The sequence below is a fragment of the Danio rerio genome, chromosome 3 (genome assembly GCF_049306965.1).
Source record: "Danio rerio strain Tuebingen ecotype United States chromosome 3, GRCz12tu, whole genome shotgun sequence".
In the NCBI taxonomy this organism is placed as follows: Eukaryota; Metazoa; Chordata; class Actinopteri; order Cypriniformes; family Danionidae; genus Danio; species Danio rerio.
In genome coordinates this window covers 7,921,636-7,945,000 of record NC_133178.1, presented here as the reverse complement: position 1 = coordinate 7,945,000, position 23,365 = coordinate 7,921,636, and the positions used below count along the sequence as shown (strand labels likewise).

At 37.7% G+C, this 23,365-nt stretch overlaps 1 protein-coding gene across 2 annotated transcripts in view; it reads left to right on the top strand.

Moving 5' to 3' along the window:
- Positions 1-4,729: 4,729 nt before the first annotated feature.
- LOC101883776 (uncharacterized) overlaps positions 4,730-23,365 on the top strand; it is a 191,970-nt gene continuing 173,334 nt past the window's right edge. For both annotated transcript variants that reach the window (XM_073944112.1, XM_073944111.1), the window contains exon 1: positions 4,730-4,947. The gene's annotated coding sequence lies outside the window, so the exon portion shown is untranslated. The remainder of the gene's footprint in view (positions 4,948-23,365) is intronic.

The window sequence follows — 23,365 nt, the reverse complement described above, 5'->3', positions numbered from 1 at the left end:
GTAGCCTATATATATATATATATATATATATATATATATATATATATATATATATATATATATATATATATATATATGTATGCATGCTGAGCCCTGTATATTGGACATAAAAATAACGCAGACATGCCCCTGTCAAGTTTTATAAAGATTCCCCTTTGTTACTTTTGGCTGAGCTCTTAATGTATGTGTGTGTCCGCTGAAGCTGAAGATGAAAACGAGACTCCCGAGCGTCTATATTTGTCCCACATCTGATCCCCTGAACGGCCCTCCTGAATAACACCAGGTATTCCTCCGTTTCTTTCCACTGGCTGTCTTTCACCAATAGAAGGCAAATATATTTCTTGGCCAGCTGTTGTATTTCTTCTGATTGCTCATATACAGGGCTAATTAGCTTCAGAAAGCGATACAGTTTTCCTCCCGGGTGCCCGTCTGTCTGAAAAGACGCTTGTGATTCTTCATAGATTACAGTTGGAGATAGACGGGCCTCTGGGAGTAGGAATCCTTGATCCTCAATGGGCTTTTATTGGGTTTTTCTCCAGCGTTGTGCACAAGAGTGAGTTTTGACAGAGGTTATAATTGCAGACTTTACCTGGCGCTGCGTCTGGTCTCTCTATCTGCAGCCAAGAAGCCCCTGAACTCAAGGTTAGGTAATTATTTTCATAAGCGTATGCTTTGCATTGTTGAAATCCTAACCGTTCTGGCGTCGAGGAGAGTCCAGACTCTGGTGCCAGTTTAGTGGAGTCCAAACAAAGCGTTTCTGCAGGTAACTCAGGGCTCCGTCTGGGTTTGAGCTGGATTTATGAGGAAAGCTTCATCAGAAAATATAGTTTTTCAGGGGACGTTTAATTGACAACACTGTCCAGGTTTTTTATTTGTGTTTTTTAAAAGTTTTACTTACAGATGGCAAATGTGTCAATCCCTATTTACACAAAGCCACAAAAACAATACCTACACTGTAAATAAATTAACCTTATGAGTCCAATGAACTTGTATTATGTTAAGCTGAGTTAAAACAGCTTGCTTAACTTATAAAATTAAGTTAATACATAATTATTAGTTAATTGATTAATAAGTCACAATGACCTAAAAACATATGTCGTCAGCACTAATTGATCGTATCATTTTTTTTACAGTGTAATCTTATGCCAGGTCAGTAGATGGCGCTAAGATAAAGAAATACTAAACGTTTGTGAACATACAGTCCTGTAATCCACCATTTTTTATATATTTTTTTATTTTGTTTTATATCTCACCTAATGTGCTTTTCATTGCGAGGTGCTTCAGGGCTCAATCACACCGAATGCGTCTTTGCTTCTACAAACATAAGACGTAGCTAAAAATAATTGAAAAGGGCAGCAAAAGTAATGAGAGTAAATAGACACAGCCACTAAGTGCCAGCAAATGGAAACTTGAGATTGTTGTCCCGCCTCCGCACTGTTCTGATTAGTCGACTGCTTTGTAACTGACAGTTATGAGCTGCACAAATGCGTGGATCAGCTTAAATTACACCCAAATCCGCGGCTTCATACTAATCTTCCACCCGCCACCTGCCCGCACAAATAGTTTTATCTGATATATATATATATATATATATATATATATATATATATATATATATATATATATATATATATATATCCACACCTGACCCGCACTCGATCGTCACTTTAATAATTCTTATTCTTTAGGCATGATGATAGGTCACCGTGGATATTAACAGCAGATTCAGTGAGCTAATTTGCACATCTCTGATAGTAAAATAATACGTTTATCGTAAACGTTTTTAAACGAACATTTATTTATAAAAACAAAAGTTTGTCTTTAGACAATATTTTCTTCATTTTTAAATACAGAAAGTAAAAAGACATTTTAGCTTTTACAGATACAAAAAGGGTGCCACTTCAGCCTAAACAGCAGCTATGTTGGGTTTACTTGGCCCTTTTCTTCGCAATGTGCAAAAACAGAACAGCATCTACTGTGCCTAAATGCGGGCAATTCTGCCTCGCCTCCAAAACACGGCCCGCTGCACAGAATGAGCTTTCGCTCACACCCCTTGTTGTAGGAATGAACAAGATTCTCCTCACAAGCCGCTGCTGTCGTGGAAATAAGTGATCTTGTTTCTCATACAACGATAGCAAATTTTCCTCTGATGACTCCTCTAACTGAAACTTTGAACAGTACTCTGGCACTTCACCCATTATTTTGAGCATCTCATCTTCCCATTCTGCAAAGCCCACTCTCTGTTTGTTCGCTGGTCCACAGCCATGTCCTGCTACATCCACCCGCAATTAATCATAATGTATTTTTTTATGACCTACCCGACCGACCTGCAGATTATCCGCAGCGTTCGCTGATATAACCGCCATCTGCGCATCAAGTTCTTTTAACTTCATACAGCATCTAAAAAACGTGTTTCTTACGTGTGCGATGCTTCAAGACACAAGAGATGAGTTTAGCGATCACACGTTCGTCAAGCATGTTTACATTGGAAAAACTGTAAAAGTGACACATTTCAAACGATAAACATGTTTTATGTAAACCGCCCCTTTATACTTCCTTTTTGTTGGCTTGTTGAGCAGTGCACGGTGCTGCTTATGTTGCTAGGCAACCATTGTATTAATGTTCTTGGTGCTGGAACTCATGACATCAGGTGCTTTTTCAACGTTTTTTTCAACTGCAGGAGATTACATGGCAAGGTGTTGGGACAAATAAATATCATACAAAACTCTCACTGCCAATAGAAAACTATCTTAAAAAAGATAATCATGTTTTCGAGTAGCCTACTCACTCATGCCTTAGGTTTTTGGACTTGATATAAACATTTCACAAAATCGTGTTTTATAACATGAATCATATTAAAGACTATAAGTGAATCTTTTCAAAGAAATTGGACCATAAAACACATTTTCAAAAGTTTGCATTTCAGGTTGACAAAATGCCATTGGTGTATTCTAAAAATGTGTTATTTCAATGCAATCTCACAACAATTCGTAACTTTTTGATTTAGTGGCTAATTTGTATGAATTTGTACAATCTAATTCATACAATTTAGTATGATTTGCTTATCACCCAATGACGGGTAAGGTTGGGTGCCACGTCACTTTTTAAAAATTGTACATTTTCGTACGACTGAACTCATTAATTGATTTGCCCTCCGCAGTGGTTAGACCCTCAGTAGTGATTATTAAACCGAACTGAACTGAACTGAACTTAAACACTAAAAACTGAACTACACTATTCCAATTTACTATTATCTTTTATGTAAAGCTGCTTTGACACAATCTACATTGTAAAAGCGCTATACAAATAAAGCTGAATTGAATTAAAAATACGAATTCATACAAATTAGCCAGTAAACTGTCAAAACGTTAAATATTTACGTTTCCTCCTGAAATCAGGCTGGTTATTTTTCACCCCAAGTTGTGTAAAATATGGACAAGACCAACCACTGGGTTATTTTTTATTATTTAAATGTATAGACAAACTTTAATCAAATATTTGGGTTTGGCCAAAATGCCATTGGTGTATTCTAAAAAATGTGTTATTTCAACGCAATCTCACAGCAATTCGTAACTTTTTGATTTAGTGGCTAATTCGTATGAATTTGTACAATCTAATTCATACAATTTAGTATGATTTGCTCATCACCCAATGACGGGTGGGGTTGGGGTGCCAGGTTACTTTTTTAAAATTGTACATTTTCGTACGACTGAACTCATCGATGGATTTGCCCTCTGCAGTGTTTAGACCCTCAGTAGTGATTATTAAACCAAACTGAACTAAACTGAACTTAAACACTACAAACTGAACTACACTATTCCAATTTACTATGATCTTTTATGTGAAGCTGCTTTGACACAATCTACATTGTAAAAGCGCTATACAAATAAAGCTGAATTGAATTGAAAATACGAATTCATACAAATTAGCCAGTAAACTGTCAAAACGTTAAATATTTTCGTTTCCTCCTGAAATCAGGCTGGTTATTTTTCACCCCAAGTTGTGTAAAATATGGACAAAACCAACCACTGGGTTATTTTTTATTATTTAAATGTATAGACAAACTTTAATCCAATATTTGGGTTTGGCCATAGGTTACCCTCATTTGGTTTGATATAACCCGGTGTTTACAATTTTTTTAGTGTGTACAAATGAGCAGCCAATACTGGACTAGTTTGAAAAGAAGCATACCTTCAGACAAGCTTTAGATTAGCCTCTATTTTTATGTTCGATTTGTTCTGCTACCTTTAAATAAAAAAGTAAAATTAACCCAATATTAGGTTGAAATTAAAATGGATTAACATTGGGGATTTCATCATATTTTAACCCAGGTCTGTGGTTTGTCTATATTCATCCTCATTACCCAAATATGCATTGGAGTGGACATTTTGATTAAAACATTTTATTGAATCCATTAGGTATGGAAGTATTGACACATGTCAAGCATGATCTAATTTGATCTTGATTAACAATCTCTTTATTTAATTCAGTATCCAAATAAATATTTAAGCGACATCCTACTTCTCTAATGGAGAAATTCTTTTAAATATATTTATTTAAAAAGTCATAAATTGTTTACATGACAGATTACTCAAACATAGGCTATCACTTACAGTTTTGACAAAATACTTTTAAAATCATAAGTAGGCGCCGTTAATTTATCAAAATGCTTCTGTTCATTATTATTTTTTTCCTGACTGATTATGACCGTCCTTCCTGAGGTAAAGTCACGTGACATTGTTTTCACCTGTTTCACTGACGATAGCGATTGGAATGCTGACCAAGAGAGAAAATGGGATGTTTTATGTTTCAGCAAGTACCTTTGATATTCGTTTTTGATTATTTTCTGTGGTAACTACTAGTTGTTACTAGTAAAGAGGAAGATACCAACTGTTCACCTGAACTTCGCGTCAACGCGACCACGCCATGTTAAAGAGCGCCAAAACGGTAGGCCATTTTATTTTTGATTGTTCTCCGTTAATAACTAACAAAATGAAAGCTGCAGTTGTTTTTAATCAATGGTAAACTTTACTGGAAAGGAGGTGTGCTACAGATCATGCTTATTCAAGTTTAAATACGCAAGAACAGCATACAACTGGACTGAAAAATCCAGCTTAAACCAGCCTAGGCTGGTTGGCTGGTTTTAGCTGGTCAACCAGGGTGGTTTTAGAGGGGTTTTGGCCACTTCCAGGCTGGTTTCCAGCCATTTCCAGCCTGGTCTTAGCTGGTCAGGCTGGGAGATGACCAGCTAAAACCAGCTTGACCAGCCTATCCAAGCTGGGAGTCCAGCCAAAATCAGCTTTATCCAGCTTAAACCAGCCTGGTCAAGCTGGTTTTAGCTGGATTTGGCTGGTCAAAACCCCTCTAAAACCAATCTGGTCGACCAGCTAAAACCAGCCAACCAGCTGATCAACATGGGTTTGAAAATGAAGATGTAGATTATTAGGATGTGAAGTGTCAATTTTAGCACTTTTAGTTCTTAATTAGCCAATTAGCAAATTGCTACCATATTGTGGTGAAAGCAGAACTAAATTCTTCAAGTGATTTTAAGTGATTCATGAGGTGCTTTTGGCAATTTCGAATAACTTTTTCTGCTAGTTTCTATGTTGCTAACATGTTTGCTGTAGTGTCTTGTCCCCTTTCTTTTTGGTGGTTGCTATGGCATTTTGCGTGGTATGTTGTTTTTGTTGTTTGTCAAACAATTACAATAATACTCTGCTTGGTTGAGGGGTTGCTAGGGTATTGTTAGTGGTTGTCAAGCAGTTGCTAATTGTTCTAGCTCGATGTTAGGTGGTTGTCTGATTAAAATGTCTGGTTATTTTGATTTCTATGACTTATTAACTTAGTCGGGCCAGACAGAGTCTTTTGCTATTTCTGCTGAGAATTTTGTAAAAAATCTGTGGATTTATGCTGAATGAGTTTGGGAATATCATAACTAATAACTTAGTATATGAAAATAATATTAAATTTATTTAATGTTTACAGTGCAAATACAACTAGATCCACTTATGTGTTAAACAAAGCAAGTGTCTTGTATTATATCTACTGAAAGACAGAAAATATGACTTTACAAACTGTATTAATAAATCATATGGACATTTTAATATTCCTATTATTATATCACAATAATATTACTGAAATTAAAAAATTAGTAAATAACACACATGTACACATGAAATAAATCCTACTGAAAAATCCAGCTTAAACCAGTCTAGGCTGGTTGGCTGGTTTTAACTGGTTGATCAGGCTGGTTTTAGAGGGGTTTTGGCCATTTCCAGGCTGGTTTCCAGCCATTTCCAGCCTGGTCTTAGCTGGTCAGGCTGGGAGATGACCAGCTAAAACCAGCTTGACCAGCCTAGCCAGGCTGGGAGCCCAGCCAAAACCAGCTATATCCAGCTCAAACCAGGGTGGTCAAGCTGGTTTTAGCTGGATTTAGCAGGTCATTTTTCAGCCTGACCAGCTAAGACCAGGCTGGAAATAGCTTGAAACCAGCCTGGAAATGGCCAAAACCCCTCTAAAACCAGCCAACCAGCCTAGGCTGTTTTAAGCTGGATTTTTCAGCAGGGATAGACTCAACGATGGGCTAAAAATCTGTAGATATTTGTGGATATCTGCTTGCACAGATTTTGTGTTGGCCTGCTGATTAGCAATGTGCTATACATCAAAGTATCCAAAAAAGAAGTTCTGGATTAGCGAACGACGGTTATTGTTTCTTGTTTTGCATATTGTTGGTCTGTTTTATTCCTTGTCAACCAGCAATCACTCAAGTCAAATGAAGTCACCAGGCTTTACCTGGTAAAATACTACATTGCTCAGTGCTCAACACAACAGCTGCTCTTTTAATATTCATTATTTGCTGTATTTTGTAATAAGGATCTTCTGCAAAAAGTTAGACTTCTGATTATTAATTTGCCTCTAATATCAAATGTCAGTAAACTGTTAAAACATTGCTACAGATCATGCTTATTCAAGTTTAAATAAGCAAGAACAGCATACAACTGGACTTGCTAATCAACATGGGTTTGAAAATGAAGATGTAGATTATTAGGATGTGAAGTGTCAATGTTACACCCCTCGAGATGAAACAAAGGCTCAAGTCGTTCTTGATTTTAAGTGAAGTTTATTCATAAACTAATTTCGAGAGGAGCACGTGATTATGATTGAACACAGCTGGTTCTGCATTAGCATGCTTGATCCACCAATCAGGCCATTCCTAACCACTATAAAGAGCCAGGGTTTTCTCACTACAGTCATCTTCGATTTGAAGAATACACTGCTCTGCATCAGCTGCTACTGCTACTGCTACTGCTACTGCTTCTGCTTCTGCTACTGCTTCTGCTACTGCTACTGCTACTGCTACTGCTACTGCTACTGCTACTGCTACTGCTACTGCTACTGCTACTGCTACTGCTACTGCTACTGCTACTGCTACTGCTGCTACATCAACTTCTCCAGCTACATCTACTTCAACTTCTACAGCTACATCAACTTCTCCAACAACAACAACAACTTCTCCAACAACAACTTCTCCAGCTACATCAACTTCTCCAGCTACATCAACTTCTCCAACAACAACAACAACTTCTCCAGCTACATCAACTTCTCCAGCTACATCTACTTCAACTTCTCCAGCTACATCAACTTCTCCAACAACAACAACTTCTCCAGCTACATCAACTTCTCCAACAACAACAACTTCTCCAGCTACATCAACTTCTCCAACAACAACATCAACTTCTCCAGCTACATCAACAACTTCTCCAACAACAACAACTTCTCCAGCTACATCAACTTATCCAACTACAACTTCTCAACCTTCTACTTCAAATTGCCTCACACAATGCAATCTCTGTGTCTTCAACCCAATTCTCCAACAAAATCACAGTAAAAACTCGATCACCATCCATGAACTTTGCCTAAACTCTTAATGCTTGCGATCCAAGCTGAACTCTCTTCTAGGGGTGCACCAGCGGTAACATACATGACACTTTTTAAGGGGAAGCCTCACAAACTACAACTAAGATTAAACATCCATCTTTAAATGATGATTCTAGCGTGAATAGAATGACTCACCTCTCAATCAAGGTTCTAGACAATCCAATCCTTAAAACATCAGTCCACAACTTATGCATACATTGATAAACATCCATGTTAATCCTCCAAACTAGTCGCTGTGGTGCATTCAATAGAGTAGCGTCTCCAATCATAACACTAGTTCTCTGGCAAACAAAATGACCGCCAGCCTTTTTCTGCAACTTTGATTGACACTCCTTCAAGCCAATAGCTGAAAGGAGAAGCGTCACCTTCCAATGAACTCTCAAAAATTTGAGATGGTCCCACCCTCTCTCATGACAAGCTCATGAATGATTATCATTACATTTACACAATTACTACTAAATGGTGACATTAATTTTAAGTTCAGGGTTTGATGTTGGCAGATGATAAATAAATAAATACATAAATTAATAAATAAATAATAAAGAAAATAAATAATTAAATGTATAAATCAAGGGAAAAAAAAAAAAAAAAAAAAAAAAAAAAAACTGCCACATCTGATAGCAGTTTAACTTCTAAAAAGTTTACTCTGCTACTGAAAAACATTCAACGCATTAGGCATAGAAGTCCAATCGTAATATGCCCCAGTGACTCATGTCCATACACTTATAAGCCAGAAGCTTATAATGGCAAGTTGGTTAGATGTGAAAACAGCAAAGAAACAAACTTCCCGCTTTGACTTCCACGAATGAGAGGAGGACATTTCTGACATGTCTGATGTTTCATCAATTGACTCTGCGTTAGATACAAACCAAGGGGTTTAAACTCCACTATAATTCCACCTACCCTGTCTTCAAGAGGTACATCAGGACTACTAGACGAGCAGATTTCCCATTTAATATGCCATCCTTAGGAGGGACAAATGCCTACCTCTACTATCTTGCTCGTTGCGACAATAAGGCTTCGTACCATGCATTAACAAAGGCACTTCCACACTTAGTTGCCCATGCTCTTATTAAGACGCCCCGCATGGTTATCAGCTAAAATAATTTATTGTGTTTGCCATACATGTATCATGTTGTAATGTCATTTCTGATTCTCTCTTGTTTTTCTCATTTCAGAGATCATGTCAGCTGGTTGCAGAATCTGACCCTCATCCAACCTATTACACTCCACATCCATTTCTAAATACATTTACACTCTTTGCAAATGACACTTTTCCACTCACCTAGCCCACACCCTCGATGCCATATTCACACTAGCCTTTTTAATTTAAGTCTTCTGAACGAAGTATGACATTTCAATCCAACAATACACCTAACCATATCTGATCTATCTTCGCAGGATGAAGGGATGCAGGATGATATCCGTTCCCCCACACACCCGTTCTAAACAGGCCCGGATTGGCTAATCGGGAGGACCGGGAGAATTCCCGGTGGGCCGGTCCATTTTTTTTGGCCGCGAGGGCCAGTGTCCCTAGCTCCAGAATCTGTTGCTCTCAGCAGTGACACTTTTTTTTTTTTTTTTTTTTTTTTTTTTTTTTTTTTAATTTATTTACTTGACCACAGCCTTTTTATTCATTATTTTACCGCAACTTTTCTCTTTTGTTGTTGTTGTGGTCGAGTGGTTAGCACGTTAGGTTAAGACGCTGCGGACCCAGGTTCGATCCTTGCTAGAGTAATTTAGTGTTTTCATTTTTATTGATAAGATATATAATACTGTTAGGGTTGTAGAACATTTGAGGTTCTAAAGCAGCTGTTTTCTGATAGTGCCATTAGAAACTGATTTGGAAATATTTATTTACTTATTTTAATATAGTCAGTCGTGAACTGAGGTGGGCTGGTCTGAGGCTTGAAACTCCAGAGCTGAAAAGGTGTCCCACTCTGGCCCTGGTTCTAAACCTCTTAGCATTTTTACACCAGAGAAAAGCAATACCACCTCGGAGAAGCCCAGACGATCCTCTCCAACCAACTTCCACCATCATGCATTATTGGGTATGAAGTATGACTCTGTCATTTCCTTCCTATTTCCCTTCCTATTTTACATAGGAGCTCCTTCACTACCCTTCCCCGTTTTTCTAGCTTTAACTTTTTTTCTCTCCAAATTTAAACTATCCTATACTTCTATTCACTTTCATTCACCACAGCTTCGACCAATTCAGGGGTTTTCTTGAGTTTCAGTTGCTGCAACAGGAACGTTCTAAATGAGCTTGCATACACTTACGAATTTTCTAAATAGCACTATCGTTGCACTCCCCGCACTAATACAGCAGTAAATGCTTCTGCTGGAGCACAAGTTGCCTCCATACTGGCCCACTACACCACTGCAGCCGCAGAAATGCTCCGCAGAGCTGCACACCCAAAGCACCACTGCTACCGCAGTGACCCTCTAGCATATGTCTTATTCACTTTCATCTTTACATGTCACTAAAGGCAGTATTTAACGTCCTTGCGGGAGCACTCAAAACTTACTAATATCGACTGTTTAGGTGCTCCACTTAACTATACACCCCATTAACATCACTGCAACTGCAGTGACGCTCTAGCTGAGCCCCTTTTTCACTTTCATCTCTAAATATCACTGCTAATAGTACTTAGTATTTCCGTGTGAGGCTCTAATACTGAGTACCACTGCACCTCTGCTACTGCAGAGACGCTTTGCCGAGCCTTATTCTCCCTCTGCACCACTGCTGCAACAGTTAAGCTTTGCCTGAGCTGCAACTGCAGAGACGGCTGTTTAGCCTTAATTCTATGCACCACTGATTTTATTGCACTTCTGTAACTGCAGAGAAGCTCTGCTGAGATTATTTTTCCCCTGCACCAATGCTGCAGCAGTGACGCCCTGCCTGAACAGTCTTCCAACAACAGATATAAACTCTGTCATTGGTCCTCTAACACCTTTAAATCCTCAATTTGCCTCAGCCAATATTTCCTCAGAGAAGCCCAGCTGATTCTCTGTTGCAGACTTCAACCTAGTTTCCAAGCAGCACGACTCTGTCTGTTCTTCCTACTTTCTGTCTTAGTTGCATAGGACTCATTTTTACTAAACTTTCCTTTTTATTTTATTAAACTTCCCTTCTCTTCCTCTTCATAATTTTTCAATTTCACTTGCACTCATTCTCCGCAGCTCGGACTCCCACAGGGGTAGCCCCAAGCTCCCACTGCCACAGCAGTGAAGCTCTTTAAGAGCTCACATGTACACTTTTCAAAAAATTTAACCATTATCACACTCCCCCGCAACAATACAGCCATAAAGGCTTAGCGGAAACTCGTATTGCTTACATACTGACCACCATCACACCTTTACAGCAGCTCCACTTAATTACATTGCATTGTAGTATCAATTTATTTTCCATCACCACACTCCCCGCTATAATACAGCTGTAAAGGCTTAGCGGGAACATGTATTGCTTTCACACATATAATGCACCAGACTCTGAATACCTATGCACCCCTGCAGCCACAGAGTCGCTCTACTGTGCCTGATTCCTATCTGCTACACAGCTGTTAATCAGCTCTCCAAAGTGCACTTCCCTTTAGATACCGACTTCCACCGCACCTCTGCAGCCGCAGAGACGCTCAGCCGAGCATCACTCCCCTCTACATCACTGCCGCAGCAGTGACGCTTAGCAAGCGCATATACACTTCCACTTAGCAATCCACTATTGATACACTCTCCAGCACTGCCAAAGCAGTTAAACGTCTCTGCGGAGGCGTATTTACCTTCCAGATACTGACTTCCATTGCACCTCTGCAGCAGCAGAGACGCTCAGCCGAGCATCATTTACATCCCCTGCACCACTGCTGCAGCAGTGACGCTCTGCTGGAGCTCATGCACACTTCCATTACACTTATACCACTTCTGTCAGTCCCAGCACTGCTAAAGCAGTTAAAACGCTGCTGCAGAAGCGTATTCTTCCCCTTAGTACTGACTACCACCGCACCTCTGCAGTCGCAGAGACGCTCAGCCGAGCATCACTCCCCTCCACATCACTGCCGCAGCAGTGACGCTCAGCGAGCGCATATACACTTTCATTTAGCAACCCAATACTGATACACTCTCCAGCACTGCTAAAGCAGTTAAACGTCCCTGCGGAGGCGTATTTCCCTTGCAAATACTGACTTCCATTGCACCTCTGCAGCAGCAGAGACGCTCAGCCGAGCTTCATTTACATCCCCTGCACCACTGCTGCAGCAGTGACGCTCTGCTGGAGCTCATGCACACTTCCATTACACTTATACCACTTCTGTCAGTCCCAGCACTGCTAAAGCAGTTAAAACGCTGCTGCAGAAGCGTATTCTTCCCCTTAGTACTGACTACCACCGCACCTCTGCAGTCGCAGAGACGCTCAGCCGAGCTTCATCCCCCCCTGCACCACTGCTGCAGCAGTGTCGCTCCACCGGAGCTCACGCACACTACCATTTATCCATACCACTACTGACACCCCCCCCCCATTGGACTGCCAAAGCGGTTAATCAGTTAACCGCTTCTCATCTGCAGCTACAGCTCCGCAGAACCTTACAGCTTCATTTTCCATCACTACTATACTAAATCTTTACGAAACTCACCACATATGTTTTAAACCTTTACACTTCACTTACCCCACTCACTCTCCCGCTGGTCCTTACAATTAACAGGACCCGGGAGCACACATAGTCATACATAAGCACTTTCAGTTAATTTTTACACCCACACCAGTCTCTGTTGCTCCTCCAAGCTATTTCTGTATCACTTTTCAGCAGCCGGATATGGCATTAGTCTCCTGTGCTTTTTGGGGGGTTCTTCAAATATGCGGCTGCTGTCCCGAGTGGAGCATTTTGGGGAGTTGTCGAGATCTACCTGAGCTCGAGGCTCCCCTCTCTTCCTCCAAACGGGAGGGAGCCCAGGGCTCAAGAACCTTCGAGCTCAGGGCTCTCTCCCGGGACAGCATGCCAAACTTGCTTATAATCAATCATCAGCTAAGTGTGAACTCTTGAAGTGAAGTTTATTCATAAACTAATTTCGAGAGGAGCACGTGATTATGATTGAACACAGCTGGTTCTGCATTAGCATGCTTGATCCACCAATCAGGCCATTCCTAACCACTATAAAGAGCCAGGGTTTTCTCACTACAGTCATCTTCGATTTGAAGAATCCCCCCTTCCACCCCTACCTTTTCACCTTCCCTCGATAGGGCAGCACGGTGGCTCAGTGACTAGCACTGTCGCCTCACAGCAAGAACGTCACCGGTTCTAGTTCCTTAACAGGCCGGGGGTCGTTTCTGTGTGTAGTTTGCATGTTCTTCCCGTGCTTGCGTGGGTTTTCCCCGGGTTCTCCGGTTTCCTCCCACATTCCAAAAACATGTACAACAAGTTAATCGTTAAATCTAAATTTAAATACAGGTAATTTAATAATGCAGCATATCTTTTAATAGCCTTCAATCTTACTCTTTAGCTATTATAAAAAGGGGAGTTGTCGAGATCTACCTGAGCTCGAGGCTCCCCTCTCTTCCTCCAAACGGGAGGGAGCCCAGGGCTCAAGAACCTTCGAGCTCAGGGCTCTCTCCCGGGACAGCATGCCAAACTTGCTTATAATCAATCATCAGCTAAGTGTGAACTCTTGAACTGACATTTATTCGGACACGAGTCTGTAGTCTTGTACATTCTAGCCTTGCACTCCTTTATGTCCCAATATTGCCGTCAGAACTACGAAAAGAAATACATAAACTTCAATTAACCCTTTGAAGGTGATGTTGCACGTAATGAACAACATACATACAACCAAAAGATAAAGTGCACATTCAACATGTAAAGAAATACACTTAATTGGCTAATTATACATTACATACGGACACATAATCATACATGTTCACATACGTTAACACCAAACGACACATACCTCGTTGGCCTCTCTAACTCAAGAGGAATAAACTTGAAGGGTTGCAGTTTCTCTTAAACAAACTTCTTTGCACTTCTTAAACCTTCTTAAAAACTTGTTTTAGCACAGCACCTTGTGGCTGAACTACTTGTAGTGGATCGGAAGAATATCTTCATTGCAACAATGAAATAATTCCCAAGCTAAACATAACAAGAAAAGGTTCCCCCCTCCCCCTTATAGTTTTAGTTAAATAACTTTAAATGAATTAACATGCATTAACAACAAATGTACATTACTTATTTATTCTAATGATTAATTTGAACATTTTAACTATTTATTGACCTTTTAATGTAAAGTTTATGTTTATAGAGTGTAGGGTTGTAACGGTATGAATTTTTTACGGTATGATAATCGTCTAAAACAATACCACGGTTTGACGGTTTCGCGGTATACGGTATGTTACAAATGTTACAAAATAATAGAACAGTGAAGCAAATTTGACTTTTTCCAAATAATATATTTTTAGTTACTATAAACAACACCACTTACAATGAACAAATAAAAATAAGAAAATAATAAATAATGTGTCAAAGTCCAAATAAAGTCCAAATAAACATGGTGCAAATCCTCAGTAAAAAATAGATATGAATATTTACTATACTATAAATAGTTACATAACGAAACTAAATTCAATATGGAACATCCTTAGGTTTTATGTGCCAGCATGGATATGGTTGTCTGTGGATATGGATTTGGATATGGTTGTCTGCAATGCTGACAAACAGCTGCACCTTCATTTGCGTCTTTTGAAAACAGCAAGAGCAGCAGTTCGTCTTTGCTGTGTCACTGTTTTGTCATGTTTCTGTGCTGCTGTGCATGCAAAAGTACTTAGTATGAGAATTATTTCATGAAAAACTTTTTTTTTGCGTTTTATTTAGCCGCGCATAAATGTATGCCTATCTCTCATTCCGTGTTGTTCAAAAAGCTTGGTCCACAAACAAAAGCGAAACCTATGCTTATTGGTTGTGATATAGCGAGTTTGAACCAATCTGGGCATGGAGGAGGGACAATGCATCAATGTATCATGTCTGATTTGTCCGGAGACACAGTGACGAGCGTTTCTTTGTCAAATCAGCGTTGTCAAATGTTGATAACGTAACCGCACTGATTGTTATGTGATACAGCACTGGAAAGCTGAGATTCTCTTCTTTATGCCAATCTTTGAATTGTATGAATCGGATCAGCGGATCAAAAGTTATTAAACATTTAAGAGCAATACTTATTTTTAGCCGCGGGCGGCTGTCTCGGTCTTTAAGGGTTAAAACCGTTGATATGCAATTGTTCATGGTATGATAATCGTGCACGTTCAAATCGTGGTAAACCGTCATACCGGTATATTGTTACAACCCTAATAGAGTGTAATATATAAGCATTGCTTCTGACGGCAGCTACAGTCAATTTTAGCACATTTAGTAGTTAATTAGCCAATTAGCAAATTGCTACCATATTGTGGTGAAAGCAGAACTAAATTCTTCAAGTGATTTTAAGTGATTCATGAGGTGCTCTTGGCAATTTGAATTACTTAAGGATTAAGGATTTTCTGCAAAAAGTTAGACTTCTGATTATTAATTTGCCTCTAATAACAAATGTCAGTAAACAGTTAAAACATTGAAAACGTACAGTTGGATTAGTTAGATGCTTTGGTTCACTGAAGCATGTGTTACACGATCTAACAGTACAAATGACCTTCCCAACTATCAATGTATAGTTTACATCCTGTATATGGGTTATTCTTACTAAACCATTAAAACATCACGGCATTTAGGTTTTTAAATATAAAGCTTAATCATTTAGTAATATTTAAGAAACAAATACGAATTATTATTATTTTATTTATTTGTTGCCCTCAAAGTTCATTGACAGGTTTTTGTACAGTAAATATGCTCACATATTACAAATGAGAGGTTTTACCTTAACTTTTTTGTGAGAATCACCCAAATTTATTTATCTATCTATCCATCTATCCATCTATCCATCTATCCATCTATCTATCTATCTATCTATCTATCTATCTATCTATCTATCTATCTATCTATCTGTGTGTATTTAATTAAATCGGCATTATCAGTTCATTATAGGCAGGGCCTTTTAAACTCAATTAAATTAAAATGAAAGGTAGCATTAAACTGCATGCAGAATAAATAGATTTACCGATTATTTAAAATCATCTTTCTCCAGTAGGGGGCGTCAGAGTTTCTCAGTGTGTTTCAATACCTAGTGTGTATTTTTTCCTCCCTAATTTTTGGAGTGTCATTTGATATGTGGCACTCGAGTCATTTTCTCCCATGTCTCCTCTGTAAATACATAACGCAGAAAATATAAGAGCTGGCACACCGTCTGATTGCAGCTATTTGGAGTGATTACAGCAGAACGTCTCTGTCCTTTAAACGCTGCCGGACGGGGGCCCGAGGGGACCCGATACCTTCATTATATCATTACTCCTGCGGCCGGAGAAAACAGCAGCCCACTGTTTTTACTTAGAGTCCTGACCGCAGTCGTCTGCTACTGTAACTGCACACTTCCACAGGAAAATCACTCCACGTCTCATTCAGGTCTCAAGTGTTTCTCCTTGAGCTGAAATGGAGGATTTTAAGCCTAAAGATGTGAAAAAGAGTCCAAATGATCTGTCGTTTTTTCTAGGAGAGCTTCAGAAGTGTTCAAAAAGACTAATCTCAATTTACAATCAAATATTTCTCTTAAAAAAAGCTAAAACTAAAAGTATTTTGAAGCCAAATATTACTGACAATGAGTGATAAGATTATCTTAAATGGTTTAATATTGAAAGCAAAAATTCCAACTGGGTGACTTGATTGCTGTCATTTTTAAAGCTTTACAGGTTCAATTTATATAAAAATTAAAATATATAAACAAAATTAGATATTTAAATATGAAATATAGCATTTTAGGTAGAACAATTATTCATATAGTAAAAGTAAAGAAACTAATTAATGTCTTAATTAAATTTTATTTATTTTAATTAATGTAAAATTTATTTAACATTTAACACACAAGTTAAAATTCTGTCTCAAAGATAAATATCTCAAATGGCAAATTTTATAAGTAAAAAAACCCCAAAACAACAGTGTTTACATATTAAATACATACACACGCATATTAGGGATGCTCCGTTCAGGACTTTTGCAGCTTATACAGAGCACAGGGGTCCGTTCTTCGTACGTGGATTGCTCAGTTAGCTGGATTTGGTTATCGACGATTTGACATGATCCAGGATCGTTTCGTTCTTCAAAACTGATCTGAGAGTTGTTGTCATAGCAACAGTTCTGCTAGCTCAAACCTGGTCGGAAGCAGGATTAGGTCGGCTCAGTTCAAGCAAAGATAATACAGAAAGTATGTACCAAATTCTGATATTTTCTTACAGTAGTAGTTATTTACACTTGGGAAAATACAAAATTTTTAAAAACTACATAAAGTTATAGTTATTAATAAAACAAATGAAGTTGTATATTAATAAAACTTATGCAATCTGCACCCCCGAAATGAAAGTAGAAAGACTGCCACCTGGTGTTGCAAAGAGAAAACTTATTGATATTAACTTTTTAGATCGTTTTAGTACAATTAGTTTATATATATATATATATATATATATATATATGTGTGTGTGTGTGTGTGTGTGTGTGTGTGTGTGTGTGTGTGTGTGTGTGTGTGTGTGTGTGTATATATATATATATATATATATATATATATATATATATATATATATATATATATTAATGCTGCACAATATATTGTTTCAGCATCGATATCGTAATGTACATATCTGCAATAGTCGCATCGTAGCATGTGCAATGTCCAGTCGTGATTTTAGTTTAATAGTTTGTTGTTGAGAAAGTTTTCCATAATCTATTGAAAGTTTATTATTTGCATGTTTTTAGACCTGTAAATATCATTAAGCATTTCAATAGAGCTTAAAATCACAAGAAATTCTAACGTTTGCAACTTTAGATTACAAAGATTATTTATATTTAATTAAATATATACACATTGGATAATATACAGTGATATTTTGCACTCAATAATTATTTATTTTGTGTCTGAATACTATATGACTTCTCAGAAAATCAGAAAAGCACTTTTTATTTCATTTGTATGCATCTTTGTTCTTTTGTATTCATTTCTGCTTGTTATTTGGTATGTAGAATGTTACGCAGAATAATCCTAATCAACCTATAATCAACCTAAACCTAAAAAAAGTCATCTGGTGAAATTGCATTTATTGCTAAATATATTGCAGAAAATGTCCTCTGGCCCTCATTTAATTATTAAATTTCCCCAAAATGCAATAAATATAATTAAATAAGTTATTGTAGAATAATAATGGCATGAGGTGAATAAATGTTATTTTGGGTGAACTGTCTCTATAACGCATGTGTTGGTTTGAATGTATTGAATCCCACCCAGACTTTTAACACACACATGAGTGTGTCATGTCATAGTGGTTGGTTGTGCTTGTTTATTTGGTGTGTGTGTGTGTGGAGACAGTGTTTTGGTTGTGTGCGCACATGCTTTTCTTGAGTAATCATTTTGACTCATCCGTAATGTAAAGTTGTGGTTTTAGTAATGTAAGTACAATATGTAGTGGAAAACAGTTTAAGGCAGTTTAGAACCCACAAAACTTATTCTTAATATAAACCAGAACCTCAGAAAAGCAACTGAATATGCTACTTAGTTACCTTTTAGGGAAAGTTAAACATTACATTAATACATACCTGTCAACATTGGGATGTGAAAATAAGGGATTCTCACCCCAGTCAGTAATACGTTTTTATTATTGTTCACGAAGGATATAATAGTTAGTATACATTGGAAAAAGCTGCAAATAAATTAGCAAACAGTTTAGCCTATTAAAACCATTAGCTATTATAAAGAAATTGAATCAAGTTATTAAATCTCATTCATCTTTTCTTTTGTATAATTTAAACATTCTGATTAAAGAGCAATGAATTAATCTCTCATATATATTTTTTTGGTTTGATTACATTAAATAACAGGTGTCACTTTAAAAATGCACGGATCTTTAATGAAAACATTTGATTGCTTTTCCAACTGTTTATGCTTGTTTAATACAAAATTGGTTGTATTTAAAAGAAAACCCAACAAGATCGACATGTTTAGATGTTGTTGTTGTTGTTGTTGTTATTATTATTATTATTAATATTATTATTATTATTCATTCTTTTTTTTTTGGCTTTGTCCCTTTATTAATCTGGGGTCGCCACAGCAGAATGAACCGCCATTATTATTATTATTATTATTATTATTATTCATTATTCATTCATTCATTCATTCATTTTCTTGTCAGCTTTGTCCCTTTATTAATCTGGTGTCGCCACAGCAGAATGAACCACCATTATTATTATTATTATTATTATTATTATTATTCATTCATTCATTCATTCATTCATTCATTTTCTTGTCGGCTTAGTCCCTTTATTAATCTGGGGTCGCCACAGCGGAATGAACCGCCAACTTATCCAGCAAGTTTTTACGCAGCGGATGCCCTTCCAGCCGCAACCCATCTCTGGGAAACATCCACACACACACACTCATATACTAAGGACAGTTTAGCCTACCCAATTCACCTGTACTGCATGTCTTTGGACTGTGGGGGAAACCCACGGGAATGCAGGGAGAACATGCAAACTCCACACAGAAACGCCAACTGAGCCGAGCCTCGAATCAGTGACCTTGCTGTGAGGCGACTGCACTACCTACTGCGCCACTGCTTCACCCTATTGTTGATATTATTATTATTATTATTATTATGATGATGATGTGTATTTGTTTGTTCAAACACGCACCCAAAACCCAGTGTCCACTTGAGCTCCACATCAAATCGCGTACATACAGAATCCGCTTGGGAAACAGCGTCTATTGATTACTATGCACCGCATCAGCTGACAGTCATGCATCGTTACAAGAACTGACTGTTTTGAGGATTGCATAGGGGCAATGGCGCCTGTAATGAAAAGGAAATGAATCTCGCCGTTTTTATGTTTGCTTCGAAGTGTTTCCATGCCTAAATAAAATGAAAGCACAGAACAGATTCACATTTAAGAGCAAAGGGTGGCCTCTGGTGGTTCGGCGGTATGGGTTGCGTATAGGGAGGATCGGCTCTTCACAGAAAGATTAAAAATACAGGAAAAAAATACAGGAAGATACCTTTACGGAATGACAGCAGGATAGAATTGTAAAATACTGGAAATTCAGGGAAAAACGGGAGGGTTGACAGGTATGCATTAATATGCATTACTTTCCTTAAAAAGAAAACATTCATTTACTTTTCTGGTGAAGTTATGTTATTATTACGGTTATTGTTGCTGCCTTTTTCATCTGATTAAGTATTAAAAAACTTGAGTAAATCTCACGCTGAAGGAATTAAAAAGTAACAAAAAAGTAATAATAAAGTAACTTCATTATTTCCTTGGAATTAATTAAGCAATCCGATTCTTTACAAGTTAGTTATACTTCTTGTATTGCGAACACTGATTGTGAGACAAAACTTGCCATTTTGAGAGGAAAAACATGTATATTGTAAGATATAAATTGAAAATGGAAAGAAATTAAGAACTGTAAGATAAATAGTTTGGTTATAGACTTGCCAAATTTAAGCTTCTGTTCAACTCCATTGATGCACATTAAGAAAGTAGTGCTATAAAACACAAACTTGACTTTACTTTTCTTGTACACCTATACACGTCTGTTGTATCCAGCCTGATCTCAAAAGAAAATTTTATTTTATCAATTTATTTTATTCCGAAGAACAAAAGTGGTTTTTGTATCTCGTAACAACAAGTACAGCAGTTTTTGTTACATTCTCTAAGAAATGCTTCAAAGCAAAGATAAGAATAAAAGAAGATTATAAAACAAATTTATTAAGACATGGTCATTAAATGGTATGAAAGAACATTTTAGCGGTTATAAAACCTTGACTTTTCCATACCACGGCAAACCTTGAAACTGGTTATCATCCTATGCCTATTTGGAAAGAAGTAACTTTTATTAAATTTTTATGTTAATCATTAGTTGCACTGCAAAAAATATAAATAAAAAACAAATTCTGCCATCTATATAATGTAGTGTGTGTGCATTTGAGAAAGAGATGTTTGCGCACTTACCTTGAAATGTCTGAGAAAATCAAAATAAGCAGCTCAGCTCTCAGAACATAGTAAATATAGTAGGTTTATTAATGCACACGCACGATAATCTGCTGTTTAACTCCACAGAACTCCAAGTAAAAGCCAGAAACTTTTTTTGCACAGGCCTATCTAAAGGATTAATGCTGCCAACTGATGATTACCAGTACAAATCACACACTTTACCCCTTTTCAAAAGGGAAAACCACCAACAATTAAGAATGCATGATCATATGTTATGAATTTGCAGTCAAAAAAGTGTCATTATAATGGAAGCCAAAAGGGCAAAAACAGCCCCGAACATAACAAAAGGGTAGTCAATTTGAACAGTGCACAAAGGTTAACATTAGGGCTGCACGATATTGAAAAAAAAAAAAAAAAACATTGCAATGTTTTCATTCACTGCGATTATATATTGCAATATACAATTTCAGTAGATGACTTGAATAGCTTGTAAAGAATTCATCAATTTAGATTGACTTGTATCAGTCTGTATGGAAGCGTATATGCATAAAATATAATTAAAATGACAAGCATAGTTAAATACAACTAAGGGTGTCACGATCCTCCAAATCCTCAATTTGATTACATTTTCGATTCTAAAGGCACGATTCGATTCGATTTTCGATTATGAATAATTAATTTATTAATGACCAATTAATTATTTGTAGCCTACCGTTTAAACTACCTGACCTGCATGGTCTTTGTTTTACTCATAAACAAATCATACAGTAAATGAATAAAGGCAAGATACACACATAATTACCACCTGTCAATCACTTTTCTGCGGGACTCGTGAATAGGCAGTGATCTGTGTCGTATATAATGGCGTCGGTAAAAAAGACGCACAACCAACAGGAACCAGCCAACAGTATCTGAGGTGTTCGCTAAAATGACAAAAGTACAAGTGAGTGAAAGATTGAAGCAGTTCCGACTGCCTGGACCTGCTGTCTCGAGCGCATGGCTGTGTCTGTGTGGTCACGTGATGTGCATTTTCAGCGGTAGAGAGGAAGGAGGGCTGCTCAGAAATGCTACACGCCACTGTGGATGTCAAATCGTTGTCGTTCTAAAATGCCATTTAAAAACAAAGACAGTGTAAACAGGGCCTGAGTGTGTACTTTTCGCGAGCGGATTTGCAACGGGGGTGGGCGGAGGATCGCGATGCCGGTGTTGTCTATCGGACAAACTGCAAAACTGTGTTTTTTTTGTCGACAACACGAACGCTGTCAACATAACTCACTGGAAATCCAAAATGCTTCCACACCGGCAACTTCATTGAAAGAGGAGAGGGTTTAAGTTCTGTCGACGGGTCTCCTGCTTCTGCAGTTTAACAAGCACTTCAACAAGCCTGTTATTTTCCCGCTTGGCAAGCCAAGCTGACGTGACATGGGGGCGTGGCAGCATTGACGATTCTATTTTTTGATTCGATAATCTAAATTGAGCTTAAATTTCGATCGATTTCGATTTGACACCCCTAAATACAACAGACAAAAGTTTTTAAATAAAAAAAATCACTGTATAATAATAATAATAATAATAACAACAACAACAACAAGAATAATAACGATAACAATAATAATAACACTATCCCCTTATTTTAGTAAATAATTATATAATATTCAAGTAACCTTTAAGCTAGAAACATTTCATTTATTGTGCCTGAATGGCTCAAGTTTGCTTCAAATTTTTACAGTCAGGCCTTAAAAACACATGCAAGTAATAAACTTTCACTCGAAGGTTAAAATATGAAATGATTCCACTATGTTGCTAACTGTAACTATACATTTGTTCAATTACAATCCTGACTGCATTGCAGATCCCTGCTTTGTGACTGTTGCAGACTCGCACATTGTGATATTGATGCTAAAAATATTGTGCAGCCCTTGTTAATATATCATTTCGGTGTGAATTTATGTTTCGAGTTTTTACTGCAAATGTCACATCCGTAACGTTGGAATTGCTTATTATCAGAGGCAGAATATAATGATAGTATCGTATAATGTGATTCCCACCCTTAATGCATGCACGTTTGAAAAATGAACCGAATCAAAGCATGTTGTTGATTTATTGGGCATTGAATTCGTATCATGAATGTTGAAGGGCCTCCGAGAGCGCGGCAGACTGACGGTTGGTGTTTTTGTGAGGCTGTCAGGAACGCCTCGGACTGTAAATAACTCTTCGCGGGTGTTTGTTATTGAGCACGTTCAGTTGGAGCCGACAGTAAAGCTGTCTGCGAATTGAACTGGAATTCAATAAAGCATCCAGCAGCCAGTAAAGACCCTGACGCACCGTGACCAGCC